General features: G+C 28.9%; 2 long non-coding RNA genes across 3 annotated transcripts in view; both read right to left on the minus strand.

Moving 5' to 3' along the window:
* LOC130677821 (uncharacterized) overlaps positions 1-25603 on the minus strand; it is a 108262-nt gene that overhangs the window by 68550 nt on the left and 14109 nt on the right. The gene's annotated exons all lie outside the window — the stretch shown is intronic.
* LOC130677820 (uncharacterized) lies at positions 22759-23571 on the minus strand. Its single transcript, XR_008991709.1, has 3 exons — positions 23445-23571; positions 23252-23346; positions 22759-23152 (listed from the first exon to the last, which is right to left on the minus strand). It is a non-coding gene; the product is annotated as an uncharacterized LOC130677820 (long non-coding RNA).

Below are 25603 nucleotides of genomic sequence, written 5' to 3' on the forward strand. Positions count from 1 at the left end.
GCTGCACATTGTTTCAATGACTTCATTTTTCAAGAAAAGTGAAAATGTCAAATTTTGTCGGATACGACGTATCAAAATGGCAGTACGCAGTATCAATATGTAAACCAAGTAGGGGAGAGAGGGGCAAAATGGGCCCCCAAAATTTTTGTTCAATTTAAATGATTCAAGAATACGGAACCCCTGCAAAGTGTTTGAGATTGTGGTTTACTTTTAACTCGTCTAAATAAAAAAATTTCTCGACAATTATACACTCGATTTTGAATGTCCTACTTTTTTCCGTTGATGTGTAATATACTATTAAGACGAAATAAAATAATAATCAGATCAGAGCGTTAATAAAAATATCAGAAAAAGAAAGTTAAAAAATCCAACTTTGATTATTTTTCCTAGAGGTATATTATATATCAATAGAATATAGTCGCAATAAATAAAAAAATAGAAAAAATAAACCATGTGTAAAAGATGTTGAAGTTGAAAAACAAAACTAAGCTTTTTCAAATTAATTTAATTTACCATTTACATATATTTATTGCTACCACATGTAACTATTTGATTGAATCAATAAAAAGTACATGGAGTAGCCGATAGAGAAACCCTTGGAACACAAAAGCCACTTTTAACTGTTTGCCTGTTTGTTTAAAAAATTTCTGTATAAAAGTCCGTGATTGATTTCAGTGGACTTTTATTTATTTTTTCGGTCTATTGTTTTTTTGCGCGGCCGGAAAAAATTCGGTTGGAAAAAAAAAGAAAGTTTCGGGAGTTTTTCCAGCAAAGGGCTTTAAAGTTTTAAATAAATGAGTGAATTCAGTCGAGTGTTTTGGACTGTAATGTATGTTATGTAGACGGCATATTCCCGCTCACGTGCATCTGTTTGTCCCCTGCAATTAATGAACACCCGCGGTGTGCATGCCCCGAGCCGAGTCACCGCTACGCACACCCTAAACTATGCGCAGCAATTACCATGTATTTATGCACACATAACATGCTGAAGGTAAGTAGAGTAGCAATATTCGGTGCAGTGTGTGAGAAAATTTAATGCCTACGATATTATTTTCGACAATATTGTCTCATAATACAAATGCCGTGTAATAAAATAACGTGTAATTAAAAAATTTTATTAAGCACCCAGACTTTAATATAAAAAATTTTTATGTAACTCATGCCGAAGAATACGCCGCTAATTGGCTAAAGTCAGGCTCATAAAATTTTATATTAAAATACAATCCGTTCTGATTGGTCAAACGAGTGGTTTAATATATATTAAAACACTCATTTTTATATTGAGCCACTGAATTGAGTGAAATGGGCGGAGTATATCCCTACCCAATAATTTGAGCCAATAACTAATAGACTTTCTCTCTTATGACGTCACTTCGAATTTAGCTGCCTTATTAACATGACCAAAATCTCTAGACTGCACATGCACATTTAATCATTCGGCACACGCATGTGTAGATCAAGGCAATGTCAGCTGCATTTTATAACCTTACATATCGATACTGCCATTTCAATACGTCGTATCCCACAAAATTTAACATTTTCACTTTTTTTGAAAAATGGAATCATTGTAACAATGTGCAACTTATGTCAAAACTGTAGAGGTCAAATTGTTTATTTAGTATTTTTAAATAAATATTCTAATATGTCGTATCCCACATTCGCATAGGTTCAGTCGCGCTTAACATTTTCAATTTCAAGTTATTTTTAAGGAAGTAATTAACGACATCTGTAAGAAGGTAAGTATGCATAATTTTTAACTCTTCTTACAGCATATAATTCAAAATTATTTATTCACTACAAATGCCGGTAATGGTCTATAATCGGGGCTCCACCTGTTTATATCAAGCAAAAATCCAAATATAGACAAATCGCTTTGAAACCAATTTTATTCTCAAGCATTTGTCGGCGGATTGAAGATATAATTGCATCTTTAGGTGTTATTTGAGCCTTAATAAGTTATAAGTGTATACCAAAGGTATAAATTATGCTTGATTTAGATGTTAGATCATGAATTTTCAGTTCCGTGCAACACTGCATTATTTGACATATTTTTCATTTTATTCTGTGTATTGACTCTTAAGTCAAACACTAAAATTTAAGGCATATGCCTAATTGCCATAATTTCTGTAGTTTCGTCCTAAGTACGTTAACGGACTCGTCAGTAAGGCTATGTTAACGCACTCTTGCCTTAGACTACATCTCTTACCAGTACGAGCCGGCGTAAAACTGTGTTGTGGGTTTCAGCCAGACACTATACTAGCAAAGGAAGGCGGATACCGTCCAAACTACTTGCAACTAAATGTTAGGTGAGCTGTTGTACACCGTTTAAGTATCGAAATAACAGAAATATGCCAATTTTCACTATACAAGAGTTCAAAAAATCTTTGTAGCTCTTAGTTAGACCTTTCTATCACCACCGTCCATCTTACGGTATTAATAAAATTAATTATTTATATTTATTAGAAAATTTATTAAAATTTATTTTGGAAAATTTGCATGATTTTATGTTATCAATTTTGTACACTCTGATTGCAAGGTTCAGATAGATATCTAGTGTTGGAGACAAAAACACATACAGAAAATTTAATCCGCCGTGTAGCTGAACACGTGGAAAAAGTTTAATCATAGATATTTAAGGTGTAAGCACTTGGAACTTTGAAAAATAGGTGGAACCCCACTTCTAGACCATTACCCAAATGCCTGTATTTTATGAAAAACATGAAAATAAATTTGTAGGTTATACCAATGTATAGGGGAGGGTGGGGCAGAGCGGCCCCCCTAAGCCAATTATTACTTTTTGTGGCTTTGAACCATAAGATCACTTTACTTTTGTCCTATTTTGAACAAATTTATGGACATTTTGCCAAAATTCTGAAAAAAACAAATTTTTTTTGTGGGGCAAAGCGGCCCCTCTCCAAAAAATGATAAAAAAAATTTTTTTTTCGTTTTTTTAAATTGTTTTCATCATTAAGAATGTATTTCTTTCTCTTGACAACTATTTTTGGTTTTATGTTACTCAAAAAAAATTTTTTTAGGTGTAATAAATCGTTCACTATCGATTACCTTAATTACTAATTGTTATTTAATAAAAAAAAAAAAACAATTCTATAGTTTTACTTTATTTCAAAAACTTATCAACTAAAAAAAAAATTTTATTTTTAGAAACTTTTAATGTCCAAATTTGCCTCTTACATAGAGAAACGGCGGAAAAATATGAAAAAATAATTTTTCAGGAACTTTCGGCTGGTCCATTTTGCCCCAGGTGTTATGCGTCGGGCTAGAAATGTGGAATTATAATAATTTTTTTTTAATTTGACGATAAAAATATGAAAAAATCACTTTTTCGAAATTTTGGGCTTGTTTATTTTGCCCCAAATGTCATGCGTAGGGGTAAAAATGGGCAAACATATCGGATTTATAGTAATTAGTCGAAAAAAAAAAATTTATTTCTTGATCAAAATTTCAGGGGGGCCGCTCTGCCCCACCCTCCCCTACATATTACAAATAATTTTCTTTGCCGACCGTGAAACGTTTTTATCGTCTGAAAAATTTCCCAAATATGGGAACGACGTATTAGAATGGCACTATCGATATGTCTATTTATTGATACGTGAATAGTAGTAAACCAAGTATGCAATTTTATAAAGTGTAAATCTTTTTTAATAATAATGAAGTCGATTATTTTTATAACTCTGACTGCATGACACTGACTCTAGATATTTATCGGCGTTTTTCTTCGTGCGTTCATTACATAAACTCTTGTATAAATCTAGTGACATCGAGTATTATACCGATTCCACATGATGTATAAGATACTATTGTTTGGGCCCTGTAGTATTCGAGACCAGTCATTGATTTTCGCGGTCTTGATTTCTAACCTTAAAATATTTTTCAAATCCTAATTATTTTTTTTTAATAACAAAAAATTTTCAAATCAATAAAGAATTTGGGTTTTTTTAAATTCACTTTTGCTCTACAAAATAAAAACCAAATCAATAATTTTTATTGCTAAGCTTAATTTTTAGCGAACGATAAAAATTCGAGGTGAAGGGCGGGGGGGGGGGGGGGTAGTTGGCCTATCAGAAAACGGAATCGATAATTGGTGGATAAAATTAAAATATAGATAAAATATCCGCGGTTTTGATATTTCATTATCGAGTATGTGGACTGTTTACAAATTGATGATAATTAAACGTGTATAGATTATGTTATTTTGAGATACCGTAATACAATAGAGCTCAATAACGTCCATTGTACAAAATACAATGGGAAAAAGTACAATGGAAAAAATATTTTTTACGGTTAAAAAATTGAAAAAAAAAAAAACAATTTGCGCATTACTTCAAGCCAATGGTTACATTATTGGCAAATCAACCTGCCTAATCGTATCTCCTTCACACCACGAGCATTTTGTCTGTGTCAAGTCGACCATACACAAGATAATATATATTATGGTCATAATAATAGAATTTTACCCTCCAAGTTGCTTTTGATGATTTACGACGCGTTGAAAATTATCAATTTTACACTCAGATAGTAATTATTATCTTATTAACGATATCAACACCAATTAATTTATCGATTACTGACAACTTGGTGATATCTACAGGAGAAATAGTTAGAAATACATCTGATCCAAGTATTTTTCGAATCTGCTGTTAGCGACTTCCTGAAGGAACCGTAAAGTAACTTGTCAAGTGATCAGTAGAAATCAGTGTTTATTTAGAGTTTAAAATATTGGGGAGACCGGGCATGATTGATTGTCTCACGGGTTGGTTGTCACAGCGGTCATAAAAGAAAACTTAACGAACGAAATACGAACATTGATCGGCGGGAAGTGATGTTTTCGCGACTCTTTTACGCCGATCGCCATCAACGACCGCTGTGACAACCAACCCAGTTTCCCCTAGTTTTTTTTCGATTATATGAGAGCCCTACACAGAAAAAAAGGATATCTTGAAACAAGAAATAAAATGTCTTCGAAATTATCGCTTAACCAAGGAATCGAACCCAGATTGATTCGGCGTCACGAGAGAGCTTTACCAACTAAGCCATCCCAGCCTTTGCTAGGCTACGTTTACTTTGCCCACATATACTAAACCACACTGGCTTATGGTCAGTCACATTTTTAAATCCTAAACCCAGAATTAATATTACAAATGTTATCGCCAATAATTTAGAAAAATGTTAGTTCTGACATTTTACCAAAATACTGAACGGATTGTATGAATCGTTCATAAATGAATTTCGACATAAATATAAAAAAGTTAAAAAAAAAAAAAATTTAATTACAAAAAAAATTGAGAAATTATTCAATATTATTTAATTACATTAATCAATTAATTTCTTATAATAATATAATTTAGTTATTTAATTTTTAATTTATTTAAAATAAAAAGGTGGACTTAAAATCCATTTGCTGCGCTAGTGTGAGAAAGAGAGAGAGTGGGGAGTATTCATTCCTTCGGGTGCGAAGGAGGGAGCACCTATGAGTGAGAATCCAAGAGAAAACTTTCTTGGCTTGAGACTCTAGTAATCTTGGTTTGAGATTTTTCGTGTGATTGGTCAGAGAAAGTACACTATACTTAAACCAAGAGTTTAAATTTCTTAAATCAACTCCCTTTATTTTTTGTTCGAGTTCGTACCGTTTATTGTTTCAAAACATCATAGTTTTTTAATTAAGTGTATAACTTTCTCGAACTAAATATTTTTATTTCTTGGTTCAAGTAAGTAACATACTCAGGTTAAGAAAAATTATTATTAAACTAAAAACTGCAAGTTTTTAAAACAATTAATTCTATTATTGGACCAAGTATGAAATATGTATTGGCTTGAGAATTTTTTTTCTTAATTGAAGATTTAAAATTCAAGACATTATTTCACTTCGTTCAAGAAATTTCCGGTTTCCATTACACTCGCTGAAAAATTTCTTGGTTGAAGAAAAATTTTCTTGAGTCAAGATTTTTTTTTTTCTGTGTAGAAACAAAAATAAACAATAAAATGATGATCTTTCAAAAGAAATTCGTAGATTTCTTAAACAAAATCACTACTTATACAAAGAAAATTGTCTAAGAAATTTATTTCTGGTAAATTTTGAAAATTCATAAATTTAATTTTCAAAATCAAACCTGGTGATTACTACACGAAAAAAAATAGGCTTAAGAAATCTACGAAATCTATAAAATGGCTGAGGTTATCGACTAAAGAATTATAATCAATTAATGAGAATCTTAGCAAAAAGCCTGATAAAAAAACATTGATAGAATATTTATTCTGTTTATTAATCTCTAAAACTGAATTTGTGAGAATTATTAAGTATTTACACTTTTAGAAAGGCAACTTGATAGTATAACCAGAATATTTCATTTAAATAATGATAATAATATTATTTTTCCAGAATCGTACAACCGAAAAGGTTAAAACAATTTTACTATTGTCAATTTTCATAATGATTGACTTCTATACTAGTGCAAGTGAAACAAGTGCAGGAGGATAGGTAAGTAAGCTTTGATTGGTGGCTCGAAATTAACAAAACTCATAATTTTTTTTTTTTCATCTATTGCGATAAGTATCCCCATCTTAATAATTCTATTTCTATAGTATAGGCCTTAAGACTTTAAATCATACAAGATTAGTATTTAATAAGTTATGGTGTTTTACTTAAAACACAGAAAAAAACTGGAGAGTTTGAATCAGTTCATTATTTACACAAAATTATGCCTTTTTTTAGTTTCGAAATGTTCGATGATAACGTTGTCTTAAAATTGCAAATAATTTTTAAATAATCACTGTCTGGAAAATTTTATAAAATTTTCTCAGGCCATTTTTGGTATGAAATTTTGTAAATTATTTTTTTCACAGGAATTATATCAACTGTAAAAAATTTGCGGAGTGATCGCGGATCAAATCTGGAGTGAAATTTACTCTGAATGGGAGTTTATTTTAATATTAAAATCCGAATCGGAGTGAATTCGGATTTAAATAAAAAGTATAGTGACATTTTATTTGTTAATACAGTAAATGGCCCGACGAAAAAGAAAAAAAAATGCGGTCTAATAATATTCCATTGAATGTTTACTCGAAGAAGCTATTCACTTGTATTCACTTCGTTTTCACTTCCCAGTCCAGCTCTAACCCACCCCCACCCCACACTCACACACATTAGTAGGTTAGGTACGACAAGTTCAGTGGCGCCACAAGCTTCTAGTCGCCATTCCATTCGGTCGAAACCAAACTTAGTATTGAGGCATTCAGGTATCCAGGATTCAGTTATCCCATTCCCTGGTTCTATCCATAGTCAACTCCTACCCCTCAGCTCCGACTCCTTTACCCTCTGGTCGATTGCACCCCATTTATCCCCCAGGCGGTGTTGGCGTGCCCTTGCTGTAGTATCTCGCGGTTAGGAACGTGTCTGTACCCACTAATGTCTCGTTATTCGAGTAATTTAGTGTCGCGCAAACCAGCGACTTTAAATCGGCTGCTTTGGGGGCCAATCCACTGCTAATTTACTACCGATTTAAGTTTTAAATTTTGTACTTAAAAGTCTTACTGAGCTACTGGATAAGTCGATGCTGATCTTTATGTGGACGTGATACGAGTTACTATGAGGCTTATTTATTTATTTATTTTTATTTTATTTATTAATATAAAATTAAACGAATAAATTATTTCTATTTACACATTTGTGTCAAAGGGTTTTCATTTTTACTGAATTTAATTTTCTAGCATCTAAACTATTGGGTTTACATTAAAGTTGATAAGGACCATTTTTGTAGAGTATTTAAATAGCTACAAATTTTTACTGAGTTATTTTTACCGTCCCGAGTCGAAATATTCAACGTAAATTCAACGTATTCAACGTTTTCAACGTAAATTCAACGTTTTCAACGTAAATTCAACGTTTTCAACGTAAATTCAACGTTTTGAACTTAAATTGAACATTTGGGACAGTGACCGGCCTATGAGAAAGAAAAGAGATCGGGAAAAGAAAGCACCAAGCTTTATCGCAAGGTTTTCCAGACTAATTATCAAAAAGATAAGTAGTATCCTCAAGGTCTTTCTCCAAAACACAATCTATGATGCTTTCACTTAATCCAAGAACATTAAATTGAAGACTGACACTGCCATAAGATTGCCCGATCAAAAATGATTTTAAATTATTATAATTGAGTATAAATGATTATATACGAGATATCATATATAATTACATATAATTATACGTGATTACACATGGAATTATATATAATTATATATATGAACCTATATATAGGGCATTCCATGCCAAATCACCGAGGTTTTGACCCCGACCCCCTTCGATTTCGCTGAAACTTTTTTATCATTTTTTATCCTACCAAAGACATTTTTCTGAATTTTTTCAGATTTTTTTACTCAACCCAGAAAAAGTTACGAATTTTTGAAAAAAACCGCTCGTTTTTTTTTAAATTGCTATAACTTTCTCAGAAATTAATCTTTCAGCACTTTTTTTTTTTCAAAATTTGTGTTTTTAAATGTAGTTTTCAGAAAAAAATACAAAAAATGTTTCGAAAGTCAAGATATATGAAATATTTCAGTTTTTTCAATAAAACCGTTATTTTTTCGAAGTTCGACACCTTCGATTCTCAATTTTTTTGTCTCACAAAAAACTTCAACCAAGACAGTATTCAACCCCGCTATTCCCATTTTGTGCCGACTTTCCTTTATATTTTTTTTTTTCGATTGAAAATACAGAAATTTCTAAATTTGGCTTATTTTTTATGACTTTGCGCTAAAGTTTTTTTGGAATGTTTTTAAAAGATCAGAAGTTGAATAAAATTAGACAAAAACGACCGTAAAGTGTATTAGGGGCGAGGATTGATTTTTTCGGAAGAAAATTCCCAATTTTTAAATATAGTGAAACCTAAACTTACAATTAATCTTCGCAATAAGACAATTTATAGATAAACTTAGAAAAATATCGATAGCCCGAACTGAGAATTGAATTTAGACCATGTCGGTATCGCGCCGACCCAGAGAGGAAAGTACCACGGGCCCAAGCTTGGCCCAGACTTGGCCCAACTTTGTAGAACCTTGGGCCAGGCTTGTAAGCCAGTCTTGGCCCAGCTTTGGTAGAAGCCTGGAATGATAATCTCGGGCCAAGCCTGGTTGCCAGACCTGGCCCATGCTTGGTTGCCAGACCTGGCCCAGGCTTCCAGGAAACGAATAAATTTAATTTAAAAAAATTTATTATTATTAACCTCGTAGAATTCATGATCAGAAACGTTTTAATTATTTAAGGGAGGTAAATGATGTGAAAAAAACTCGGTGGAAATTCTGCTAGACTCTGGGCGCGAACTGCCGTCCTTCTGATTACTGGGTCCGAACGGTAGCTACTGGACGACCCTACTAACGTTGAACTGGTACATTTATATGATCTACTTGTATAAACCATGGGTATATCCAAACTTGGGTAATCCTACCTTGGCCCAAGCCCGGGTAATCATTGTAACGGCCAAGGCTAGATTACCCAGTCCTGGCCCAAGCCTGGCTTGCCATTGGATGGCCAAGGCTAGCTTACCCAGTCTTGGCCTAAGTCTGGGTTGCCATTGGACGGCCAAGGCTAGGTTACCCAGTCTTGGCCCAAGCCCGGGTAATCATTGTAACGGCCAAGGCTAGGTTACCCAGTCTTGGCCCAAGTCTGGCTTGCCATTAGACGGCCAAGGCTAGGTTACCCAGTCCTGGCCCAAGCCTGGGCCAATATAGGTGTGTCAAAGCTAGGTTCCCCAGTGCTGGGCCAAGTAGGGGCCCGTTGTTCAACTCTGGCAGCTCCTGTATGGGCGAGTGCTCTACCAGTTGAGATATCCGGTACTATACTATCTTCCGTTCAATTTGATCTCAAATTGTCTATAAGGCTATCGATATTTTTCTAAGTTTATCTATAAATTGTCTTATTGCGAAGGTTAATTGTAAGTTTAGGTTTCACTATATTTAAAAATTGGGAATTTTCTTCCGAAAAAATCAATCCTCGCCCCTAATACACTTTACGGTCGTTTTTGTCTAATTTTATTCAACTTCTGATCTTTTAAAAACATTCCAAAAAAACTTTAGCGCAAAGTCATAAAAAATAAGCCAAATTTAGAAATTTCTGTATTTTCAATCGAAAAAAAAAAATATAAAGGAAAGTCGGCACAAAATGGGAATAGCGGGGTTGAATACTGTCTTGGTTGAAGTTTTTTGTGAGACAAAAAAATTGAGAATCGAAGGTGTCGAACTTCGAAAAAATAACGGTTTTATTGAAAAAACTGAAATATTTCATATATCTTGACTTTCGAAACATTTTTTGTATTTTTTTCTGAAAACTACATTTAAAAACACAAATTTTGAAAAAAAAAAAGTGCTGAAAGATTAATTTCTGAGAAAGTTATAGCAATTTAAAAAAAAACGAGCGGTTTTTTTCAAAAATTCGTAACTTTTTCTGGGTTGAGTAAAAAAATCTGAAAAAATTCAGAAAAATGTCTTTGGTAAGATAAAAAATGATAAAAAAGTTTCAGCGAAATCGAAGGGGGTCGGGGTCAAAACCTCGGTGATTTGGCATGGAATGCCCTATATATAGGTTCATATATATAATTATATATAATTCCATGTGTAATCACGTATAATTATATGTAATTATATATGATATCTCGTATATAATCATTTATACTCAATTATAATAATTTAAAATCATTTTTGATCGGGCAATCTTATGGCAGTGTCAGTCTTCAATTTAATGTTCTTGGATTAAGTGACAGCATCATAGATTGTGTTTTGGAGAAAGACCTTGAGGATACTACTTATCTTTTTGATAATTAGTCTGGAAAACCTTGCGATAAAGCTTGGTGCTTTCTTTTCCCGATCTCTTTTCTTTCTCATAGGCCGGTCACTGTCCCAAATGTTCAATTTAAGTTCAAAACGTTGAATTTACGTTGAAAACGTTGAATTTACGTTGAAAACGTTGAATTTACGTTGAAAACGTTGAATTTTTCGACTCGGGGTGACTCGCACAGTTACCCCGTAATCTCGATTCCAAGTTCGTAAAATAAAATCATGTCAAATGAAATCCGCGCAATTGTGATTTACTATTAAATTTCAAGCATAAATATTAGGTCTACATAAAAACTCAAAGGGACCTTTTTTAAAGAGATTTAAATTCCCTACAATATTGCTCTCATATATTTTTTAAATATTTCTAATAGTTTGCCCATAATTTAAAGTCAAAACATCTATTTACTCTATAACCAAAATATACCCTAAATTAAATTGACATTCTCTTCCTTCTTACTTATAAACTTTACCAAGCAAACAAATTTAGATGCGACGTCACGTTTCCGATAAATATTCACCACCAAAATTCCCATTACATCCTCCATAAATATAGAATTAATTTACAAAAATCGTCCTATCAGACCTCAGATAAAAAAAAGACTTGTGAGAGTAATGAAAATTTTTAAAATTAAATAATTGTTAGTCCCAAGTTGATTAATCTATATTATTAAGAGAATAGGGAAAATTTTGTTCCCGCCATATCTATATGATAGATTTGGTTAGTGTTATTGAAATTGGTATCATTAGATAGGTCTTGACTTGAATTTGTGCCTTTTCATAGTTTAAACTCTTTTTAATTGCCAAGTATTGAGATAAATACATTTATCTATATCATTCGAATCACATTTAAATTACGCGGGAAAAAAGCCGATCGTATTCATTTTCTTTAAATAAATTAATACTTTAATTATTCTGTCACTAAATATGACTGAAAGTCACTGAATATATAGCTATATTATTTATATCGTGATATTTATTCCAAAATGACAGATTTTTATGCTCCCTTTTGGTTTTAGGAAGCTTCTCAAAGCCAAAAAAGTGTTCACGCGGAAAAAACAGAATATTAAAAATTAATAAATAATAGTAAAAAGTGGAATCTGTTATCAATAATTAATACTATTATGCACTTAATGCAAAGTAGTTTACTAATTTTTGTAGATTCCTAAAAACTACTACACGGAAAGAAAATTATGGGAAGTTTTCCTATGCATTATGGGAATGGTTCCCATAATAGTATGAGAATAGTTCCCATACCATTATGGGAATGGTTCCCATAATGGTATAGGAATCATTCCCATACTATTATGGGAATGGTTCCTATATTGGTATAGGAACTATTCCTATAATATTATGGGAACTATTCCCATAATGTTATGGGAACCATCCCTATAATATCATAAAATTCTTTTCTTGCACAATAGTGTAGAAATTTCCAAAAATTTGAATTTTCTTGAATTTTTTGTGCTGATAAAAAATTCTTGTTAAAAATTTTAATGTTTTTTTGCCAAATACGATTTTTTTTTTCAATTTTTGAATTTTTGTTTTTATGTTTAATAATATTTCTGTGTATTGTAGAAGTGATTACCACACTTCTTTAAATTAATTTTTTCATGATAATATGGGAACCATTCCCATAATATTATAGAAAGTATTCCTATAAATTATAGGAACCATTCCCATAAATTATAGGAATGATTCCCATAATATTATAGAAAGTATTCCTATAAATTATAGGAACCATTCCTATAATTGTAGGAACTATTCCTATAGTGTTATGGGTATCATTCCCATAATTATAGGAACTATTCCTATAATTATGGGAAACATTCCTATAATTATAGGAACCGCTCCCATAATTTATGGCCGTAATTCCTATGTTGGTATAGGAAAAAATTTCACAAAATTATGGGAACCGCTGCCATAATTTTCTTTCCGTGTATTAATTATTTCAAAAAGTAAGTAAATATTATTACTTTTAGGTATATAAATACGTAACTTATTAGTGAAAATTAATTAATTTATGGCATACATCTATTAAAAAGTAATGACTGGTCAAATTAAGAATTTCTATCGTAGATACTGATTTTTCCAGCCGGAAAATTGCAAAAGTTACTAACTTTTATTTTATAAATTCGATATCACTGATCAATTATTAGCTTAAAATATCATTTATTCATCATTATAAATTAATTTACAATGTACATAAATCGAATAAGTGGTAAATAATAAAATGAAAAATTAGTATACTAAATACTGATTTTTTGCTCATAAAAATACCGAAAACTTTTAACTCTTATTTTATAAATTCTATCCCATTGACTAATAATTAATATAAAATGTTATTTATTCGTTATTATAAATTAATTCATTATATACATAAATCGAATAAGTGGTAAATTTTTTTAATTTTTCTATGTTTATTTGAATAGCAATAAATAACTGTAGATACCAATTTATCGATTCTTTTTCATATTAATTTTAATATACGAAATTACAAATTTTGCTCTTCTATGTGTATCAAATTTTAATATAAATAATAGCGATTTTGTAATATATAATGATCCTGGTTTCATATTAGTATACAAATATACTTATTTTAAGTCAAAAATAAACTACAAACTATTAAAATTTTTAGCATCATTCTTTTCCGTGCATAGAAAAAAAGATTCATTGACACAAAAAATTTTTACTTACCCCAAGAAATTTTTTGCATCATGAATTGGAAACAAAAATTTATTTAGAACTAGAAAAAATTGTTTGGTACAAAGAATTATTTTTTGACCAAAAAAATTTTTTCTCGCCCCAAGACAATTTTTGTATTTCATTCATAATGCATAAAATTTCTTGGTGCAACTTAAATTTTTGGCGGCAAGAAATCCTCCTTTCCTGCGTATTTTATAAATTTAATAGTGATATTTGGGCAGTCACGTAGAGACTGCAGGTCGCTCGTTTATATTATTAATAATTTGTCAAGTAAATCTAAAAGAATAATAAATTAAGCTTTTGATGAATTAATTAAATAAAATATGCATAAAAGCAAAGCTTGATAATAATTTTTGTTTCATAGAGAACAAAGTAGAGGAGAACAATATGTGCAGCTACAAAATTTAAAATTACAGACACATTGGGAGTATGCATGCATGCATGACTACATTTAAATGCAATACAATACAACATATCGTACAATGTGTATATATATATGTGTTTATATATATATATATGTATAATAATATTATATTGGTCCTCGTCAGCCCCCAGCTATTTTATTATCCTTCTATTCATCTCTATTTACCTACTATGGCCACGCAAAGTTTTTGGTATCCAACATTTAATTATATGCTTTGTATATTTAATTATAAATATATATATATTATTTTATGTCATTCATGGAGCTTATTAAAAGTTTTAGAGTTTATTGCGTTGATGAAAAAAAAATTTAATTAAATGTAATAGAGTGCAAGAGTTAAATTTTTTACTAAACAAACAGCGGGTGGGCTTGGAAAATTTTTCTATTTACTTTCCTGATATATTAAAATTATATTAACATTGCATTGTAATTTAAATAATTCAGTAACAATATTTACAGCGGAATAAAAGTTTAAAAAAAAAAATTCGAGGAAATAAAATAAACTTTATTTGATTTAAAATTGAAGTTAATTATTTTTTAATTTGTAAAAGTTTTTTTTTCATTTTTATGAAACTGGGGTAAAATGGGCAATTAAAATTTTTAGTGAAAAATTTATAATAAGAAATATTTTTTTATTATTATTAAAATTTTTATCTTTGGAGGGCATAAGTGTCGTTGAAAATTTGATTACTAATTTATAAAAAATTTTAGTTAATATTTTAGTAATTAAAAATATATTTTACAGAGATTTTGAATGTGGCCGTTTTACCCTCTTTTGTTTAAGTAAAAAGTGGGTGATACTTTTTATTTTTAATTAAAAAAAAATTTCAAACCATGTTAATTCTTAAATTAACAAAATGAAAATTATTTGACACTGAAGTTAGTCGACGTCCAATTATTTTAGAATTTTTTTAAAACGATAAATTACAAAAAAGAGAATATTTTTAAAAATTGCACTTGTAGTTTTTTTAATTTTCTACAAGTGCATTTTTTTTTTTTTTTTTTCATTAATTTGTTGAAAAACAAAAGACTCCAAAATTTTTAATTGTCAGCTAACTTTAGGATCATAATTATTTTATGAGTGTGAAAGTAGCAGACATCACACAAATTTAAAATTATAAATAAATAGAGTAAACGAGTAACCTGCAATCACTACGTGCCCAAATATCACTACTAAATTTATAAAATACGCAGAAAAAAAAGATTTCTTGCCGCAAAAAATTTTAATTTGCACCAAGAAATTTTATGCATTATCAATTAAATACAAAAATTGTCTTGGGGCGAGAAAAGATTTTTTTGGTCAAGAAATAATTCCTTGCACCAAGTAATTTTTTCTGGTTCTAAATAAATTTTTGTTTTCAGTTCACAATGCAAAAAGTTTCTTGGGGTAAGCAAAAATTTTCTTCAGGCGAGTAAAAGTTTTTTGTGTCTATGAATCTTTTTTTTTTCTATGCACACTTTTTTGGCTTTGAAAAACTTCCTAAAACCAAAAGGGAGCATAAAAATCTGTCATTTTGGAATAAGTAACGCGATATAAACAATATAGCTATATATTCAGTGACATTCAGTCATATTTAGTGACAGAATAATTAAAGTATTAATTTATTTAAAAAAAATCAAAACGATCGTCTTTTTTCCCGGGTAATTTAAATGTGATTCGAATGATATAGATAAATCTATTTATCTCAATACTTGAAAATTAAAAAGAGTTTAAGCTATGAAAAGGCACAAATTCCAGTCAAGACCTATCTCATGATACCAGTCAATAACATTAACTAATTCTATCACATAGATATGGCGGGAACAAAATTTTCCTTATTCTCTTAATAATAAAAATAACTAAAAAAATAATATTTATAAAAAATGCATGTATTAATTTCAAAATTTTTTAAAATTTAATTTTATTAATTATTTACTCTACTTATTAATAATTTCAAATTTGTCTGACGTCTGCTACATTCACACTCAATATTGTTTGTAAAAAAATAATTCTTTTTTGTCATAAAAAAAAAAATTTTCCAATAAATTAAATTTTTTAAAATTTTTCGTATAATGATACGAATAGTAAATTAATAAAAATTTGAATTTCTATAAATTAAAAAGTATAAGTAACAAAATATCGATCTTGAATACTCTCGTAATAATTCTCTGAACTAACTATCGATTTTCTGTATGATAAATATATATCGCTCGGTAAATATAGTCTACAGTAAAGAAGAATAAAGGAGTTCTGCTGGTTCTTAAAGTTGCTGTAAAGTAAAATGTGTATAGATCGTTACCCACAGTCGGGCTGGTAACTTTCGTTTATATTCCCGCGGAATCTCACCCGCGCTCGCTAGACTTCGCTAAGTCGTTATTCTCATCACTACCTTAATTCATTTTCTCCACTGCTAATTTAACTAAGTAATTAATAATGAACCTAAGTCATTTTTTTTTTTATTAATTAAGATCAAGTACTTGGAGGTAAATTATATTAAAAATTTATTATTTCATTACATGAAATTTTTACTCTTGCCAGAAATAATTTCATCAACATAAATTTTAAAAAACAATTATTGCCATAATTATATTTTTTTTCAGTTATTTAATAAAATATTAATTTCATAATTAATTCAAATTAAACAACTTTATTGAAAGATTAAATTACTTATAATTTATTTATTAACTCTTAATTCAATTACGTATATAAATTTATCATCATACATTTATGTATTATCTACACAGTATGTATATACGTTTAATTAAAATTTTAATTATTGGAAGATGAATATAAATATATATTTAATTGAATTCTTTGTTCAATTTAATTTCAATCACTCAAATGAATAAATTATTCTGATACTTCATCTATTGAATATTTAACTTTTTTATTTTTTTAATTAATTTATATGTACTTATACGAATATATCAAAACCGAGTTGTAATTTAATTTTCATTTATATTCAGATTTACATTATCCAAAAAAAAGTCTTGAAATATTTCAGTTTCAATAAAAATTTTGATTAATTTAAGATTTCTAAAGCAAAAAAAAAAAAATTATAACTCAATTTCAAAATCGGAAATTTAATTTTGCCTCTAAAAAAATTATTAAAAAAAAATGGTTTTGTTTTCTTTTAAAAATTCAAATATCGGCTGTATTTTAACCAACCTATTGATTTATTTTCTATACAAGTTTTCAAAATATTAATTTTTAAACTCAACTTCTTGTCGATTAAAGAAACCGGGTAGTAAAGCCACTGCAAAATTTCGAAAAAAAAACATTTTTTCTACAGTAGTTCATTTTACCCCGTAATTTTGTTGGATGTTAATTTTTCTTAATAAGATAATAACTCAAAAAACGAACATTTCAAAAAACAAAATTTTTTTCTCTAAAAATTTTTGCCTCATTGTCCAAAATGGCCAATTTACCCCATCCTCACATAAGCACTTTAAGTAAACGATTTCGTAAGAAATAAATAATTTCCACACTTTGCCCCAAATTTACTATAATTCTTTTTTTTTTACTTTTCAATTTTCAAAATTTACAGCTCGAAAACTGAAAATGACTTTAATTTTATTTAAAAAATTTCCACTGATCTAATTTCGAAATCTTTATCTCGGGATACGAACATGAAGTTGACAGACAATTTACAATTTTCGAATGTTTTTTTTTTCAACAAATCAAATACAAAAAAATACTAAAAATATGCACATGTAGAAAATTAAAAAAACTATAAGTGCAATTTTTTAAAATATATTTTTTTTTATAATTTATCGTTTTGAAAAATTCCGAAAATTATTAGACGTCAGTTAACTTCAGTATCATCTCGGAATATCTTGTATTGAAATCGACAAAAAAATACAAATTTCAAAATTTCTATAAAAAAAAAAAATTTATTTTCATTTATATCATAGAAAAAGTTTCCAAAAATTTCCAAGCCCAAAATAACCGCCTGCTAATTCCCTCATTAACATCCTGAAGTAAAATTTACAAACAAACTTTATAAATTAATTATATTATCCTACAGTACTTTCACCAACAAAAATCCTCTATATACAGTAAATACTTCTAACTTTTTATTGCAAACACAATTAAATTTTCTCTCCCAAATAAATAAATCCCACGATTATATCAGGATTTAATTGACAATAAAAATTTTCCTGTCCATTATTTATATTTATTATTTAAATGGAAAATAAAAATAAATAATAATAATAATTACAGCAACCAAAAAACAGTATAAAAGCCAATTAATCCTTCATTTAAATGATTGTTGACGTAAACACGATTTCTATCTCCCATCTCTCTCTTTCCTCGACCATTATAAATTATAACGTTCAATAATTGTCCATTCACTGGCGCGTATTTACCACGTAAATTCATAAATTCCAATTTATCCATCACATAATAGCACTTAATATCACGGTTAACCGTTAACCATTTTCGTAGTCTCTCAAACAAAACCAAAAAAAAAAAGAGAAAGAAAAAAATCCACAAATAAAAATAAAGGAAAAATATTTATCATTCAATAATGACCATTATCATTGTCAATTTCAAGCACGTACTTATATTTTTTTTTATTCCCTGTTAGTCACATCCACGCTTGCTCAAACAACCCCAAGATAGTACGTTATATTTTTTTTTTTTTTTTAGACTAGCTGGAGAAATGTAAGAATTAATTTACGACTCCCTTTGGAATAATACAGTTCCATTGATACTTCCATTGGTACTTGGCTTTAACTTTTTTTTTCTTTGTCGTCTCACTGTTCTTTTATTCGGAGGGTAGTTGAATGCACTAGACATAGACAGCAATAAATATAATGACGGAAAGATGTACCGTAAAACGGCGAAATTGCCAAATATTGAAGATCTTTAGAGTTGGTTAGACATCTTTAACACTTAATCATTTTATTATTATTATTACTGTAACTATTATTATTATTTTCATTATTATTTAGTGGTGTGAGTAAAAGGACACAATTGAATGGTATGTTTTTGGCCAGAGCGATGTAATAAAGTCTTCGTCTGGTGAAACTTATTCACGCGGTTGTAAAGAAAGTAAGCTGGCGTTCCTTCCTGTCTAGCCGTTTTATTTTTATTTCTATGGATTTTTATTACCGAGCATCGAATTGTGTACATTATACATTAGATTACATTGTACGTAAGATGTTTTTTTGAAAATAAAAATCGAATAAAATGGATATTTGAATTTTTTTGCGTAATAAAATTAAAGAACAAAATGGACAGTTTTGAATTTTTATTCGAAAACGTTTGAGACGGATAAATGGACATGATGGGCCATTTTGGGCCATTTCATGGAGAGAAAATTAATGGGTGGGTTCTAGTAAACTAGAAGGCTGCTTTCATTAAATGTACGTAAGATTTTCTCGTTTTTACACAGTTAGAAATTTTTTGTATTTGTGTTAAAAAATTTTTTGTGTTGATTTTTATCACAGAAATCTGTTAATTCAACACAAACCATTTGTTATTTTATTTTAACAGATTTTTTATGTTAAATGATTGGAAAATCTAGAATGTAAAAAATTTCTTGTGTTATTCAAAAATTGACACAAAATTTGTGTTGTTTGACTAAACGTTCCCGCGCAATTCTTCATTACTATAACCAAGCAAAGCATTGTAGCAGCATTGTTTGCAGGGAAATTTGGATTATAATTTATTTACAATCAAATATATACATTTTACAATTGAATTTAGATAACTTTCATATATTTTTGACCCGGTTCAATTGTTCGCTAAATTGACATGTTCTATTAAGGGTAGATCAGTATACTTAAGTTAATTAGGTTATGTGCTTATGTTTATTAGTTGATTTTAACACGAAAAATGTGTTAAATTTACACAAAAGTTCTGTTAAATGTACACAAATTTTCTGTCAAAATAACAGATTTTATGTGTTCAATTTTATTTAACATAAAATTTGTGTTAAAGATCAACACAAACGCAATGTGTTGAATGAACACGGAAATTTGTGTAGACCGTTTGCAACACACGATTTGTGTTGAATTTAACACAAAATTTCTAACTTTGTATAGAAACGGTTCCTGCATTTTATGGGAAATTTTCTTATGTCGATCATTTCTGTGATGTATAGAAAAAGTATGAAAAGAAATTTTTGATTAACTTAAATCGTGTTAGAGGGCTATTGCTTATTGTAAGTTTAGAAAATAATCATATATGTCCTTGCAAACGAGCAAATTGACAGTTGATCGATTCCCGTGCAAAAAAAAATTTGCTTCATTATGAATTTCATTATGAATTTGATAATCAAATTCAGATTTTGAAACAAATATGACTTTGATAATGAATTAGCTATAAAAATCCTCTAATTTTCTACTACAGCTGAATCTAACAGGTAACCAACAGCTGAAATCCAATAATTTAATGGGTAATTTTTAAAAACTTGCCTTTCGCTTTAAACAAGTGATAAGTACATTATAAAAAAGGTATATTACTAGCTTTGAAGAAGATTCAAAATTTTTTAATCAAAAGAAATTAAGACAACAAAGAGGAGTAATTCATGATGAATTTGATAATAATTATTATCAATTCAGTACGAGATTCATATTGAATTAATTATAAGATAAATGTGTTTTGTTTCATAATTGTATTTTTTGTTCTTACACCCGAAATTAAAAAAAAAATAAAGAACTATTCTATTTAACTTAGATGACATTTATTACTAATTTGATTAAATTTAACAGTATAAAATTAAAATTTACTCTAAAAACTCTATATTTATTGTTAACCGTTTGTTTGTGCTATTCAAAAAAAAAAATTTTGTTTATTGAATGAGTTGAAAAATAAATAAGCTAAAAAATATATTTTACTCTGCATAATTAAATGGAATTTATTAAACTAATCTAGATTTATAATATATTTTTCTAATTTTATAGCTATATTTGTTAGAAACTATAACTTGACAGTTATTGTTATATAAAATTTGTTCATTATCATATGTAACATACGATCAAATTATTATCGACTTTGTAAAACTTTTATAATCAACTTATTATGAATCAAATATTAATTTTATACTTAAATTTAATCAAATTAGTAATAAATGTCATCTAAGTTAAATAGAATAGCTCTTTATTTTTTTTTTAATTTCGGGTGTAAGAACAAAATATACAATTATGAAACAAAACACATTTATCTTATAATTAATTCAATATGAATCTCGTACTGAATTGATAATAATTATTATCAAATTCATCATGAATTACTCCTCTTTGTTGTCTTAATTTCTTTCGATTAAAAAATTTTGAATCTTCTTCAAAGCTAGTAATATACCTTCTTTATAATGTCCTTATCAATTGTTTAAAGCGAGAGTCAAGTTTTTAAAAATTACCCATTAAATTATTGGATTTCAGCTGATGGTAACCTGTTAGATTCAGCTGTAGTAGAAAATTAGAGGATTTTTATAGCTAATTCATTATCAAAGTCATATTTGTTTCAAAATCTGAATTTGATTACCAAATTCATAATGAAGCAAATTTTTTTTTGCACGGGTTAGATCATGCGCTGGTTTTGAATCGTTTCATTTAAATTGGATCTAGAGATTTTAATTTTGAATTTTAATGCGTGTAATATTATAAGAAATATAGTGTATAGCAACAGACGTAACACGAGATGAAACTTAATGTGATGGTAGCCCTCACCTTTAGTTTGCGCAGTCAACCTCACCCTCGTCTTATTTCATCCCTCGTTATACAATATGCTACTTATGAGGAATAGATTAGAATGCATTTTTGAACAATATGAGTAACACAGTGAAACGTAAGATAAATATATACTGCAAAAAATTTGCGGAGTGAACGCGAAGTGGATGATTTTTTATTTATTTAATTCCCTTGGAGTGAATTTCACTCCGAAAGGGATTTTCGGAGAATATTAATTATAAAAAAAATTGCTAATACATAGCGAGCTTAGGTCTTTGATATTTTGACATTTATATTGAGTACGGAAATAATAACGAGCTCCCTTTCCATATATTTACGCGAAATGATTTTTAAAAATTATAAGCAGCTGATAATAAAACTTTAACAAATGTAACTCCACTGAGTCACAAACTGTCGTATGACTGCACACAGTAAAAAATATTGTGTATATGTGTCGAAAACGGTTTGTGTTAAACTAACACAAAGTTGTGTCACTTTTTGTAACATAAAAAATGTGTTATACACTCTTTATTAACACATTTTGTGTGTTACTGTGGAATTCTTTGCGCCCTCTTGTGACGATATTTCAACATAATCTTTGTGTTAAAAACTGTGTTGATTTTACACAATATTTTTTACTGTGTGACATCAACCATACCACGAGATATCATTTCATATTGAACCGAAATATAAAATATTTCCATAAAAACTATGTCACTATGGCTATTCAATAATTTAATATTTTCAATATGTATTATATATATGAAATTATAATTTAGTGAGTTACTAAAACATTTTATAAATTGAAAACATAAAATTTTAAGTTGAATTATTAATATCTAAATCAAGTATTTATTGAAATAATTATGTGTTTAATTAACAGCTGTTTCTATTAAATATAAATTTATTCAATTATTAAAACTCCGGACCGGAGTGAATGCGGATTTAAATAAATTCCGCATTCACTCCCGATTTTTGACAGTGTACAATGGGAAAGGGAGGACAAAACAGGACCGAGTGGGCAAAACTGGCTACTCCTAAAATTGGGTAAAAAAATGTTTTTTCCAAAATTGTTTTTAGTGTCACAAAAATTAATGATTTATAAGTCACCGGTAATCAATAATAACAAATAATAAAACAATTATAATATTTTATTCAAGATATTCGGCAGTTTTACAATTCGAAAATTATATAGAAAATTTTTCCCTCACAAATTTCCTCAATTTGTACCATAATTTCTTTCACATAATATTTATACAATTTTGATCCAGTCAATCTGAGCAGTATTGATCTGATAAGAGCACTTTACATCCTGAAAGTATAGTCAGACATTTTTCTTACATTTTAATGGGGTATCTTTGAACTCTAGATGATTTGCCGATTTTATGTATAAAAGATGAATTATCCGAGATATATACCAATTAAACTTTTAAGTCTACACTTCCCCATTCTAGTTCTATCACCATCGGGTTGACAATAATAATCATCACAACATTTTTCGTAAAAATATATTCCACCGACATAACACTATAATTAACAAAAAAACAAAAATAAATATTTGATAGTCGATTATTATAATTATTGTGCTAAATAATAAATAAATAAATAAATTTTTTTTAGTCTTACATATCCGCCTTCCGTATTACACTCATAATCAGTCATTACAACAAATGGTTGAATAAGAACAATCAACAATAAAAGTTTCAACATAGTAAAAATATCTATTTAAATAAATAAATTGTAATAAATATTCATTTATAAATTTATGTATAACTGCTATTTTAAACTTGAATATAAATTCGTAAAGTATAAGACTTACTTCAAATGTGGTCCTTCGAGCCAAACGAATTCACACTTTTGCCGAAAATTTATTGATGTTAGATTTTTTTTTCACGTGGAGTGAAGTTTTATGTTATTTTGAATGATATTCGAATATTGAATATAAAAAATTGAGTCATGCATTTATATCCAAGTGATATAGTTGCACAAGTGGGCTAAATAAATAATAATTATTGATACTAAAGACACATTTCAAACAGGAATTGCATATGACCTTTTCGAAATAAAAAATATTTTCAAACTTGTTTAAGTGTGAAAATTTGATAAGATTTATAAATATTTATCATTAAAATTAATTTATGAATATATTATAAAATGAATATTCATAATTTGATAACTTCAAATAATAAAATAATTTTAGTGTTACAGTTATCGTGTGGAGTAGATTTATTATTCTAAATTTAGCACATTAAAATTTTAGTTTTATTATTTAATTCGAATCAGTCAAAATATCACTTTGAATGTAAATTAATTTTTTTCTGGTAATTTACTTCCATAGAAAATAGATTTTAGTACATTTTCGAATAATAAACGATTAGAAAGTATTAAAAAAAATTTGTCTATCGGTTGACCCTGGGGGCCAGCCCCAAAACTTCCCGCTGTTTTCGAGCTTCTTGAGCTCAAGGAGCTCAAAAACATTTTTGTGGATACATTTTCGAGCTCGAAAATACTTTTGTGTGCCATTTTTTTTCGAAAAAACCGTTTTTTAGCATTTCTTTCTCCCACGATATCTCACGAACGAATTGACCGATTTTGATGTTTGAGGCAGCAATCGACGTATTTTATTGAGTTCTAGAGCTGATAAGACTTTGGAATTGATCGGATGAGTCACTTCAAAGATCATCGAAATAAACCGTTTTTTACCATTTCTTTATCCAACGATAACTCTGGAACAAATTAACCGATTAAGATGGTTGGGGTCGCATCCGACGCGGCTTATAAAGTTCTGGAGCTGATTAGATTTTGAAGTCGATCGTTCAACTCGTTTCTGAGAAATCACTAAAAAACTAAAAAAAGTTTTTTTTTTTTCGTAATTCGTCAATATTTTCGAGTCTACTCGATTAAATGATCTGAAATTTTTAGGAAAGTTGACGGCCGACAAGCTCTTTCGATTGCCACCTTAAACGTCCAAATCGGTTCATTAGTTAAAAAGTTACAAAGAGTTTATACACACACACACACACACACACACACACACACACACACACACACACACACACACACACATACATACATACACTCGGACATCATTCTGAAAATAGTCAGAATAGCTTCCTGGGACCTCAAAACGTCGACATCTGATGAAAACTCGATTTTCGGAAATCGGGGTGAAAACAATAACTTCCCAAATTTTACGAAAATCATTAATTTTCTTAGCGGGAAGTTAAAAAGTAATAGATCAATATGCCTGTAATATTATTGCATCAGTATGCAAATCAATAATTAAAAGTAATCAGTTTCACTGACCCTATCACGGAATAAACGAATTTCGTCCTGATAACAAAAGACGGGATAACGAAAGATTTTGTTATAATGACAAACATGATTAGCTCACGGTAACAAATCAATTTCTTATAGTAATTTATGTCGTAATTAAGAAGTCGATTTATTATGAGAACACATGATGTTTATTATAATAATATCGTCGTATTTTAAAGCCGGCATTTGCTACCGTAAGTAATCGTAGCTTATGATTACAAAAATTTGTGTTAATGCTACATATTCATTCTGTTACTTTAACAAATCAGTTTTTTTTTTTGGACCACAACAGTTTTGTTACAGTTACAAACCATTGCTTGGCCCAACGAAGAATTTGCTAGCATTACAAAAACATTGTAATCCTAACGGATGTTTCGTTATCCGTATATTAAGGCAGAATTTTGTTACCGTAAGTTATCTTCTCTTGTGGTCACAAAAAATTTTTTTACGTGTAATAATAATAATTATTATTCCACTTAACAAATCAGAAGATCGAAACATATTTACCAATGAAATTAAATTTAATACACCTGATTATATGCCAACAATTTTCAGGAATAAAAAAATTTTAACTTCTTACTAAATGTACACAAATTGACATATAATAACCTTATATATATTTATTTTAAAATCGGGTGAATGGTTAAACGAATTATTATT

This window comes from Microplitis mediator, chromosome 11 (assembly GCF_029852145.1).
Source record: "Microplitis mediator isolate UGA2020A chromosome 11, iyMicMedi2.1, whole genome shotgun sequence".
Taxonomy (NCBI): domain Eukaryota; kingdom Metazoa; phylum Arthropoda; class Insecta; order Hymenoptera; family Braconidae; genus Microplitis; species Microplitis mediator.